Here is a 12598-nt window from a genome sequence, read left to right on the forward strand (position 1 = left end):
AGTTTGTTTCTAACTGCTGTAAAAAAGGGTGCAAGTCATAGTTAAAGAAATGACTTTAATAGTTAATTTTTTTTATTTTTCCCCTTTCTTTAACTGTATATTTTCTGCACCTTTTCTTTTCTCTTTTTCTTTTCTCTTTCTTTTCTTTATATATTTCTGTATTTGTCTTTTAGCTATGTAAAAACTTTAAAAAAAAAGAGTCAGAATTAGTGCTAAGTGGTTCTGAATATGTGATACAATTAAGAATAGAAGAAAATGGACATGAAAGAAAACAAAAGAAGTGGAAGAAAAAGAGAATGAGAATAGAATGACTCCAGAAAGAGAAAGTATGAGTCTTGTATGTGAAAGTTAGGAAATAAACACCTAGTGTAATAAATGGAAAGTGGATGTAAGAATGTGAAAGTATTTAGGCACTGATATAAAGAATTATGTTACAGAGTGCCAAAGAAGCTTGTGAAATTAGATTAATGCAAGGTATGAAAAAGGACACTTAAGGACTGTAACAGCCACTAGGTAGGACAGACAGGCAGAAGACTAGCAGAGAGCATCCATTAACACCAGCTAGCAGTCATAAGATATGAAAACTCCTTAATTTCATAACATATGGACAGACTCAACCACAGTTTCAACTGGGAAACTGTGAGCATCCTAGACCAAGTCAAATCCAAAAATGCTAAGGAATTCCTGGAAGCTTGGCATTCAGACAAATCAGCCATCAACAGACACATAGAAATAAACCATATTTACACACCATTCAAAAGAGACAACAAAGCTAAGAAGGAAACAAACAAACAAAAAAAGACTGGAAGACATCCCCTCCAGCAGCCTACACCCAGATAAGCAGGGATTAACACCAGACAAACCATCAGGCAGAAAACAATACCATAATCAAGGAATTACCAAGGAGAAAACCACACCCCCACCAACACTGGCAGGACAAGCTACTGTATATGAATAGGGAGAAAACTGCATACTCACTAGCACTGATGAAGTTACCTAGTCAGGTAGTGAAACATTGCTAGCAAACAACCAAGCCCAGAGAGCACCAAGGACTCCACAAGAGATTAACTGCTAAAAAAAAAAAAAAGGATAAAAGAAAGATATGTGATGTGTATACTGTAGAAAGAACATGAGTCAAAAAGAGCAACAAACATTTAAGATTGCCTCTTTTAAAGAAAATGCAAAGTGATTTTGATAGAAATTTTTAAAAATGTTTTGGAAAGGTAAAAAAAACTCTATAAGGAGTCTCCGGCAGAATGAATGGAATTAAAATAAAAGTGTGAAATTAGTTGGGATTAAACTGAAACAATTAAAAAGAGAGGGAAAGGAATATTTTAGAGATTTGTATGGAAATGAAAGTGATATGTTGGAATGGAATTGAAATAAATGCTATTGTAACAATCTGCTGCTCACAACTCCCAACTTCAGTAACTCTCCTTGCAACCAGTAATGGTTCAAAAGAAAGGTCATTTATTGAGAACAAGTGTACAGTTCCAAGGCATTGCTAAGACTGAGCCCACGCATGCCAAAAGTTGCTTTTCCTTTTTTTCCCTTTCCCCCCTACACCCCCAACCTCCCAATCTTCTCACACCTGCTCATTGGTACGACCTTGAGCATTCCTCAGTCTTTGATAACAGCCCATCTGCTTCTAACGGTCATTTCTTCCATCCATCTTTCCAGATCCTTCCAGCACCCCCCTCCCATGTCTCTTAATGGCAGAACCAAAACAAGCAAGCAAGCTAGCAAATAATGTGGTTAATTCATTGTGAGGATTCTGACAGCTATAAATATTAGTGTCCAAGAAAAAATATTTTAAAGAATGCCTTTATACGTAATGGGAATGTTGAAAAATGGTAAGGCTGCAGGTATACATGGTGTGGCTGGAAAAATGCTAATATATGGATGTGGCTTACTTATGGAGTAGCTGTGTGACTTATTTAATGTCTGTGTGTGTGAAGACCATTTTGGCTATTGGCAGAATACTATTATTATTCTCACACAGCATTGAAAAGGTAACAAGAATAAATGGAAAAGTTACAGGATGATTAATTTGCTAACTGTACCTGGGAAAGTATTTGACAAAATTCTAATCAAAAAGATTTGAGAAGTGACAATCAGCAACATTCGAAGAGTGCAGTCAACCCATATGCCAGGTGGGGATTGTACAGAAGAGATTTTGCTCTTTATCAATAGGTTACTGAAAAGTATATGAATGTAAGAAAGTAAATTTATTGTACATGTTTTAATTTAATGAATGCATATGATAAAGTGAACAGGCTTGAACAGGAATTTTTTTGCAAATATAGAGTTGAAGGTTGTTGCTCAATGCAATAACAGTATATCATGGAAGTAAAGCATGAATGAGAATAAATGGAATGCTTAGCAAATGGTTCAATACTTTATTATATATAATTTTATTGAAAGTTTTAAAACAAGAATAAAAATTAATACAAATTAAAATAGAATAAGAAAGAAAAAAGGAAAAGGAAGAAATAAAAGAGAAAGCTAAAGTGCAAAAAGAAAAAAAAGAAAAGAAAAAAGATAGAAGAAAAATAGAAAAGAAAGAAAAAAGATATAAAGAAGTGGCTTCCAATCTTCTTTACAGCAGTTATAAGTACAATGGTAAATTTACCTCTTTCTCTAAAGTTACATCATGATTCTCTTCTTTCTATAATCTATCATCTCTAATCATCAAAACCATAGATCATAAGTTTATTTTTTTCTGTTTTATGAAAAAAGTCCATAAGGAGTTTCCAGTCAGCAATAAATGTAGCTAAACCTAAAGCTATATGCTTTTTTTGTTGGCTGAGATCCTAAATGATTTGCAGTTAGATAGGTTGTACGATGCAATGGAGTATGGATCTAAAAATTCATGTATCAAAAATGAAGATAATCGTGTTTGACAGGGAAAATGCAGTGAATGATACATAAGTGGCAAAATCCTAGAGCAAGTACATGAATTTCTGAAGATGGGAAAATGGAGAAATTTCAAGATATGCAAATGTTAGTAGAAAGGGTAATGGGTAGTATTTGTTCTATTGCAAGAAATGAATGTTTTTCAAAAGAAATGAAAAATGTAAATGAAAGCTTTGGGTATGCCAGAGGAAATGTAAATGTGAGTTGAATGATGTGGGAATGTGTGTGTATGGTAAAACAACAAAAGACAGGATCAAGACTGAATTGGTACTGAATGAATGTGGATTGATTGCAGAAGTGAGTAATCAGTACAAAATAAATATTCTGAGGTGATCATCTAAAAAGAATGAATGAGGATCAGGTTGTAAAACAAATATAAGAAAGAACACTGAATATGTGAACAAGGGGAAAACCAAGAAAATAATATTTGGATGTTACTGATGTGATAAAAAGAAACAGGTGAGACATTTAAACAACAAAATACAATACTGTATATAAAGTAGTTTATGCATGTGGTGGAAGCAAGGACATAAAAAGGAATGGAGAAATATAAAAATGTTGTTGGTCTAAATTAGTTTTAGCAAGATTTCCTTTTTTAATCTCTCATTCCTTTAATTGTTCTGACTTATTCTTTTCTATGCTCTATATCAGAGTTTTTCAAACTGTGTTCTGGGGAACCCTAGGAAAACTTTGATGGGGTCCTGTGAGTGTAAGGGCAAAACAATGTTCAAACATAGCCCATTTTTATCACTAGAACTTTGTTTTATCAGGGATATTTTTTTTAACTAACAGTTTCTGCAGCTTAAAAAAGTTTGAAACCCCCTGATCCATATAACATTGCTTGCCTTCAAAGAGAATAGCATGGTTTCTGTTATAGAAGATAAGGAGTATGAATCCCCATCAAGGTGTGCTCTTCAGAGGAATGTGAATCTGTCAAAAACTCACAGTACCTACATTTGGAAGTATCCTGTCTGATTTAATGCCTTGAATGGATTCAAGATCAGACGCAAAGATATAATTACATTATGTCTGTTTCTCTCAAGTTTTGTATATTGCATAGTGCTAAGCTTTCATTTGCAATCTGTTTTAAGTTCAAAGTGCAGCATGGTATAATTCCAGGCAATCTGCACTTTCAAAAGGCCCAAATGATGTTCTAAAGAGGGAAAGCCTGTGGAAACAACATTTATTCCTCAACCAAGCAACATGGTGCTCCCCAGAGAACAAGGATTTGTTTTCCTCCCTTCTCTCTTACAAACCCAGCTACTATACTAGATGGAGAAAAAAAGATAATCCAGTGTTGCTCAACCTTGGCAACTTTAAGATGTGTGGATTTCAATGCCCAGAATTCCCCAGCCAGCACGCCAGTTGGGGAATTCTGGGCATTGAAGTCCACACATCTTACAGCCACCAAGGTTGAGAAACACCGAGATAGCCTAACATTAGATTAGGTAAGCAATCTGAAGAGGCTTTTATGCATGGAAAACCCCTTAAGTTCCTCTGTTAAATCTTGCAAGACAAGATCAGAACAGGGGAGACTATTCCAATAGGTCAGTCTGATCTGGCAAATCCCTCAAAAGTACACAGGGGATATTTTATTGTTTGTGTTGCCCATTTTCCACACATAATTATTCATGCTGACCGTGCAGATCTTCACAGCTTGATACAGAAGATATGCCTCTACTCTGCACAGAACAATAGTAGCACTGTTGTTAGGCAGGAATAGATACCCACATGTTATCAGCACCAAATCAACCTGCACCAACAATTCCTATTAAAACATGAGAAATATTGCAAGCCTTTGGCTATGGAGTAGATATGCCACTAGGAAAACAGCTTTAATAGTAATCTGAGAACAAATTATTCACATAAACAAAGATATGCTCAAATATGCAATGCAGAAAACAAAAGCAAAGATACACCCCAAGATTACTGCACAATGATCCATCCACAGCACCCTGCAGCAATTTGCAACAGCCAGCATCACACGAAGGGGGAGCAGTGATTTAGCTGCAATTAGGATATATACTGATATAGGTCTCATTTAAATTGCCTGTTTCTCCTCCAATCTAGTTAAATAATAGACCACAGAAGCTCTGGAGAGCCACTGTATAAATTCTAAAAGACAAACAGACTGCTGCTGTTTGGAAGAGCCATATGAAGTACAAACAACAAAGAAGAACAGATATTAGCTGGAAGAACAGCAGCCTAGGTCTAATACATCAGCAGTGATAGATGAGACAGGGCGGGTGCTGCTGAGGAAGAGCCATGAGGAAATTATCCTACCACCTGCCTGAATGTGGAGGCACTGCAAGGCCATGCCATGCTGCTGGTGAATGGCCAGCAGCACCTAAAGCAAATATAGGCTAATTAACTAGTTGATCAAACTAGACCCAGCAGTCTGAAAAATCATGAAACACTGCTATCATCCAGTGAAACTGCTACTCAGTCATCCTTCTGCAATTCTTTTTTTTTTATCCTTTGTTTCATTTTATCAGCCATTGCCAGTCTGATGAAAAATACATGTATACATACATTAAGTGCCATGTCTTGACTATTACCCATAAAAAATAGTGCAAAGTTCATTATAAATTAGTTGGAGGCACCCTTCCAGCCATGGAAGGGTGCCTCCAACTAATATGCGGACATCTAATTGACATCTAGTTGGCATTTCTAGTAACTCTCCCTATCTCTCTATGCCAGCGAGAAATGGCACCTTCTCCTTCTGACTGAAGCTACAACTTTGATTGCTCATACTTTAGGAAGAGCTCTAAACTTTTTGGAAGCCATCAGTTCACTTTTTAATCTTTCTGAACAGCTTTAATGTTATAAAAGGTACTAAATAAATACATCATTTCACAGCTTTCTTAGAATCTAAAAACAGAATGAATATTATAGGGCACACCAATCTGCAAACTGTAAAAATTAATCCCACATTATAGTCTCTATTTTCTGTGTTACTCTTTAAGACAGAGACAGCCGTTATTCTCAGATATTTGAATGGTGAATTACTTCTAAGAATTACATTTGAGAGAAAGAAAAAACTATCATAACCATTTCCAAATTCCCAATCTGAACTGTAATCCAACTGATCTTGCATATATGTGTATTGCTGTACAATAACAAACACTAATTTTTATCTTTAGGGTACTAATTTTAAAAATTCCCTAAAATTTAAAATCTAGAAATGTGCATCTAAAATCAATTATTCCACAAACATCTTGGAATTGTACGCTGTACATTTCATTTGACAATAGCATCTTAAAAGAAATCTAATTCTTTGAATGGCTGTCAACTATCTCCTTCCTAATTCCAGTTAAAGAAATTGCAGTGGAATGAATGGCAGAATATAAAGCAACACTTAAATCAATGGAATAGCTTCCTTTGTACAGGCAGCTTTTGGGTTATGACAGGAATTCTCAAGATCAAAAGAAAGAAATTCTGCCAAAGGGGAAAACACCCCAAGCCTGAACACTCAAATCAGCATGCTTAACCCGCAAATTAAAGCATTAATCGCCCCTCTTCCTCTCACCCCAAATAAGAATCTTCTGTACAAAGATGATGAGTGCAAATACACTTTTTCCAAATCAGTTTACTGTTTATTTGGTGGTATACTGAAGCCTTTAGAAAGTGTGAGATTTTCCACTGTTCCATCCTCCCCCACCCATTTCCTATTGTAAGATCACTTCTTATTCAGTCTCATTTTGGCCTTTCAATAGCAACTCTCCAAAGCTCCTTGGGAAGGCTGGCCCCTCAGCTTTTGGAAACATGAATTTATAGCAGCCCAACTGCTTTGTGCTTGTGCAACAATTTAACTAGCAGACTGGTTCCTATAACGAAGCTGTTGTTTTTTTTATATTAAAGTACTTAAACTTCCCAAGGCCAGTCTCCTCCAACCTAATGCCGTCCTGATGTGCTGAACGATGTTGTTTGAGGACTGTACTCTGGCATCTACATTATGAAAAGCTGTGGTTTGCTGAAATTCAATCATTTACCATAAGCAAGGTTCAAATAACACATTAAAATAATGCAGCAAAACAAAGTCTCTGATGTGTAACCTACACTGTTACTTCAGCTGGGGATTCAATGATTCTATGACTGAAATTCAGCTTTATTCATTACTTAATGCTATTTGGGTAATGTGGCCAAAGCAATTACATGACATTATCATTACTATTTTATTTTTACTCCCCTTCACAACAATTCCCAATATCATTGTCTTTTTTGCTAGTGAAGCAACTAGAGCTAAGTTTTCAGTGAATCACCCAGAATGATTCCCAAATCACAATTCAATATTATCATATTTGGCATTCTATTAACTATTTACAGAGTTGTTTGAAGTTTGCTTGACTACTGTAAGTCAGTATCACCCACAACTTTTAGTATCTCACTCCTTACTCCAATTTATTTATGAATAAGTGTACAATGGTCCCAATGTAGGCTCCTGGAGAAACATATTCTTTAGTAACTTTAGTTCTTTTTGAAATCTGCATGTTTTGAGTCTGTTCCTAATCCGCTGGACTGGCCCTCAATGCCAAAATAGCCTTACAGCTCAGGCAACTGTCCACTGATCACCTAGAGAACAGCAACTTATGGAAAAAATTATAAGATAACTCCTTGGGTGTCACGTTCCAGAAGATCAGGTGTCAGAGGAAACAGCAATGTGCCACATGGGTTTTTTTGCTCCTCCCAAACTATCCTAAAGTGTAGTACCGTACATTATCTCATCAATACTGAAGAACAGTAACTGCTACTATAGCCGAAATGGGTTTTATGCATGAAATGAGAAGAGACACCATCATTCTATCTTGGTCCTTCTCTATAATTCATAGAATAATTTACAATTTTTTTTCTTTTTTCTTTATGAGAACTACATTTACTTGTAAGCCATGAGCAAGGATTTGTGTTTCAGATTTCTTAAAAATCTACTGATTAAGTATAAACCACATTTATGTGGGGAGATGGGCGGGGGAGAAATCCAATATTTTATTTTTATTATTATTTATTTCTCCCTACCATTAGAAAGCCCTAATCTATGGGTCGTGATTTATTATTCATTTTCTGATGAACATGACCATATTCCTTTGCTTGTCTTGACTTTGGCTTCTCCAAATGAAAGTATACCTTCCCAATCTGCTGATGACCCTGGCTGTGCTTAGGTTCCAACTTCAACACTTCTTTCCTTCTAGCCTCATTTTAATTTCCACTTGTCTGTTAGGAATGAGGTTTTAATATTATACAAGGGTTATCAAAAATATGCCAGCTAGACTATATTTCATCCTCTTGAAAGTAATTTTAGCTTTTATTCAATATTTCTTTTCATTTTATATTACTTCTTTCTACTAACTTCCACCTTTAGAAAGTTCCCATGCTTCTGTGTTTCCTCTTTCTTGTAAAATGCTGGGAATTAACTAGGTACAAAAGTGGGACTTCCAGTAATTTTGGCCCACAAGTTCTATTCATCAGAAAAAGAAATCACTTATGTTCAATACTAACCATCATTATTTTTAAATGACCACAAGCGTTGCTTACAGCATGAATACTTTGACGGAGAGGAGGAGACTGGAACTCAGGTATGCTGTTATTGGTACTTGTTCTATGAGCATTTGTTGCTGGATGGGCTATTGTTGAATACACAAGCAACCCTTTGAAACTTAGTCAAGGTTTGTTTCCTCTGATTTGAGGACCTGGATAGGAATTGTTTCAATGTGTATTATCTGTATGATTTTAGTTTGCAATTGTAGAGCCTAAGCCTTCAGCTTAAGTAATACTTTAAATTAGTTTTAATAAATTATTTGTATTGTACAGATAAGTTAATTGTATTGTTTGTGTGTCTTCCAAGGTAAGTATATCAACATTTAACAAATGTACATAACACTCACATCTATTTCCCGGGATTAGGGTTGGGTTACTGTCCCACTGAATTTGCTTTAATTCATGCAGACTGCTGATTCATTGGACTGCTATAATTTACTCTATGGTTGCAGTCCTGTATATATCCACTCAGCAAATAGCACTAAGCCCTTTGAACATTTCTGGACTTACTTTGGAATAAGTAATGAAAAGAACTCTGAAAGATGTAGAGTCAGAAACTAAGACTCAATCTAATTATTAAATTATAATTTAATCACTAGTCAAGAAGATTTTATAATCATAATTACTAGTCAAAGCATCTTCTTGTTAGGTATAATCTAACTATGTATTCAGTATTCAGCAAAATGTACATTATATTTTTAGAGTTACACCCCAATAAAGTATTATTCAGTCAAAATTTTAATATTAATTTTTATCAAAAATATAATGTTGATTGTAGTACCAAGCAAGCCGATAAACACTTGTAGTCATTAAGAGTTGAACCAAATCCAGTTCAATTCTTTAAAATATATTTTTGTAATGAAATGCTGAACAACTATTATGTACTTATAATTATACTATTTAATTACCTCAAATTCTCTCTTTACTGTCTGTCTTTGCTTTTTCACTTTTAGAAAGAAGTCAGTTACCACATCTGTTAACTTATCTCTTATTTCAACATTAGCAAGGAAAATAGAATATAATTAGAAATTATATTTGTGATTATATATTTGAGCTATATCCATTTTTAACAAGTTGTTTAACAAAGCATTAAAATTGGCATTTTAAAAATATTTTTGAAATTATTATAATCCTTCCTGCTACTAATTGGCTATGCTAAGTACTGCAACCTTAGCAATAATCAATATTTTGCAATGCCAATGTTTATTTTAAAAATCAAAGCTTATTTATCTTTATTTCTTTCCTCTGAAGCAAGCCAAAATAAGTACAGTAATGCTTAGGTAAGCTAACTTATATCTTTCTTTCTTCAAATGTAAATATATAAAAACATTCTATCCTCTAAGAATATAAGTGCAATTATTCAAATTCGCCTCTTTATCCTTTTTGGCTCAATATTATCTTCAGAAAAAGTATGATGCACTAGAATGTTTCCTTGCTGCTCTCTTGTAGTACTGGTTTCTAATTACCATCATTTTATTTCCATCATTACATGCACGCTATTGGAACTGGAGGCCAATATACTTGAAAGTCAGTTTCTAGAACGGCTAGAAATATTAACATGGTATCAACATAGAACCTGCACAGAAGAATGAGTCAGATTAATGTACCAGAAGCATCTAGCCAGCTGGAATTGGGAGACAACCCTAGATAAGATGGCAAAACTGATGATCATCAGCACTTCTATCTTCTGTTAAATGTACCAAAAAGCTAGGGTTAACATCAAATAGAACTATCTCTTGTTTTGATATTATATCTCATAAAAAAAAGTCTGCTTCAAAAGATGAAATCTTTCATATGTAATATAAAGTACACACATCTAACTCTGGATACGATTTCCACTGAAAATAATTATTATTGTTTAAATGGCATACCTAAAGTTTTAGCATGAAAGAATCCATTAAATTTCCATTCTGCAGGATGGCACAGCACACAGCCACACAAATGCAATAGCATCATGATTATAAATAGAAAGTGCCACATACACAAGGGACCTTGCAATTAAGCATACACATGCCAGCTCCTCCCAATGCTGGTTTCAAAGATCAAAACTTCAGTCATCTGAATGATTACCAAAAGGGTGAAATGTAACAGAAGTATATACATTTTAGGTGGCAATTGAGTTAAAAACAGAAAATTATCACATCCTCCTGAAATCTTTATATAAAGAAAATAAGAAATAGTAATAGAGTTACAAAATACTGGACCAGAGGATTCATTTTACCACATCTTAGTTATGAAAACACAGCAGATGCATTAAAGGGTTCTCGGGCATCAAAGAAGAGAATCAGGGAAGGAAGACACTTAAACAAGGACAGCTTGTAGTTACTACTTCCAAAATAATGACCTCCAGCCCATTTTATCACTGGTTCAGAAGACTGCCACTTCTACAGTGCAAATTTGGTGGGAGGTATTGCAACAAAAACATTGGAGCAGGCTGATTCTAAACCAATTCACCGACGGAGCCCAGAGGTAATAATATTGTGAGAAGATAAAGGACCGTGATGTTAGAAGGTACATCACCCTTGTCCTACATCCCCAAAGGAACCTGGGGCCTATCCTAGTAGCAGCCGACTTGAGTCACTAGACAGTGACTCAAGCATCTAGCCAGCTGGAATTGGGAGACAGGTCAGGAAGTAGAGAACACGGGCTTCCCCCCCCCCCAGCTCTGACAAACCAGGCAACCGCTGTCAGCAAAGGAGCAGCAGGGAGCCCGGGCACCTGCCTCTTAGCCTGGAGCCCTGCCTTTGCTGTGCCAGCAGTGCAGAGACACGCCCTTTCAGAAGGAAACACGCTGACAACCGAACCACAAATAAGGAGTTGGCCACAGGGATTGTGCGCATGTGGAGGAGGACAGAAAAGGCAGGATCTGACACATGATGTGCCTCCAGGCTAAATGTACGCCAGGATTCACTACTGCATCCAATTTTAGCTGCTAGGGTAAAAATCCAGGGTCCTCCTCATCCTGCTATAAGGATTAAGAGGAGGGTTTCCCAATGCAGATGGACTAGCCCAGCCACTTAAATAACATTTACTCCCATAAAACAACTGACGCCGGTGTGTAAAATTACATAAACGCCTATGCAGAAACCGCTATTTTCAGCCAGTTTCGGGTTTTGACATACAGCTTTTCTCTCTCCAGAAATGGTCACCCGCCCCTCCCCGGGGGGACTCTGGAGGCCCCCTCTACCGCCACAACCTCTCTAACCGATGTTACGCTCCGCTGTCAGACAGGCTAGCTGCTTCTCGGGCCAAGAAGGGCGCTTTCCACGAGGACAACTCACCACGATCCCCGCCTCCTAGGAGAGGATGGGCACGGCGAAGCTCCTACCTGCGGCTCCTTCGGGTCTCTGAAAGAGCAGAGAGGATGGAGGAGGAAGCGCGCATGCGCTTAAGCTTCTCCCCGTCACCCCAAGCCGCTTCAGCCGCTCCTGAACGAAGAAAACAGTTCCCACTCTGGCTCCTCCCCATTTTGCCGCAGCCCCTTTAAATCCAATATGGCCGCCTCGGGGGGGGCAGGCCGCTTCCCAAAATGCACCCGGATAACTGTTTTTCCCTTTAAGGGGTGGAGATGAGGGGAGGGGGCGCGAAGCAGTTGATGATGTAACAAGCTAGTTCTGTTCTTTTCAACCTTGGCAACTTTAAGATGCATGGACTTCAACTCCCAGAATTCCCGAGTTGCCGAGGTTGAAAATCACTGAGGTAGACTTTGATTAATTGCTTATGTGCCATCAACTCATTGTCCACTCTTAGCGACCACATGGATAGACTTTGAAACCGTCTTTGATCAAGACTGGCAACGAGGTCTGGGATTCGGGTTATCGGCTCAGGGCTGTAAAAATCCATACGACTCGTAGAGAGTAGCAAAGCAAACTCGTAGAGAGTTTACTAAATCGCTTTGCTGCCATCTAGCGATCGCGTGGGCCTTTGCAGCCCACCTCCGGTAGCGCCCTGCTCCTGCCCTTAAAGTTGGTTCAAGGGGAAAGAGAATTGGCCGCTTACTTTTTTTTTAGGCATGAACTTTACTGCCAAAGGGGCCAGAGCGTTGCCTCGGCCAAGGATCATATTGTCGAGCGACCATCTGTCCTTCGTCCCTTTCGGATGGGCTACGATGTTTTTTAAATCGTAACAAATTAAGCGACGATGTTCCCGA

General features: G+C 37.2%; 1 protein-coding gene across 4 annotated transcripts in view; it reads right to left on the reverse strand.

Annotated features, from left to right (window-relative positions):
- The window catches only part of KLC4 (kinesin light chain 4), a 55993-nt gene extending 44068 nt beyond the window's left edge, over positions 1-11925 (reverse strand). For 3 of the 4 annotated variants that reach the window (XM_007422672.4, XM_007422671.4, XM_007422673.4), the window contains exon 1: positions 11730-11915. The gene's annotated coding sequence lies outside the window, so the exon portion shown is untranslated. Of the gene's footprint in view, positions 1-11729 lie in introns of all 4 variants that reach the window. The other variant, XM_025162988.2, reaches the window with a different exon arrangement.
- Positions 11926-12598: the final 673 nt, after the last annotated feature.

The sequence above is a fragment of the Python bivittatus genome, unplaced genomic scaffold, assembly GCF_059951505.1.
Source record: "Python bivittatus isolate LINGU-HERP-01145 unplaced genomic scaffold, Pbiv_v1 ctg000020_np1212, whole genome shotgun sequence".
Lineage (NCBI taxonomy): Eukaryota > Metazoa > Chordata > Lepidosauria > Squamata > Pythonidae > Python > Python bivittatus.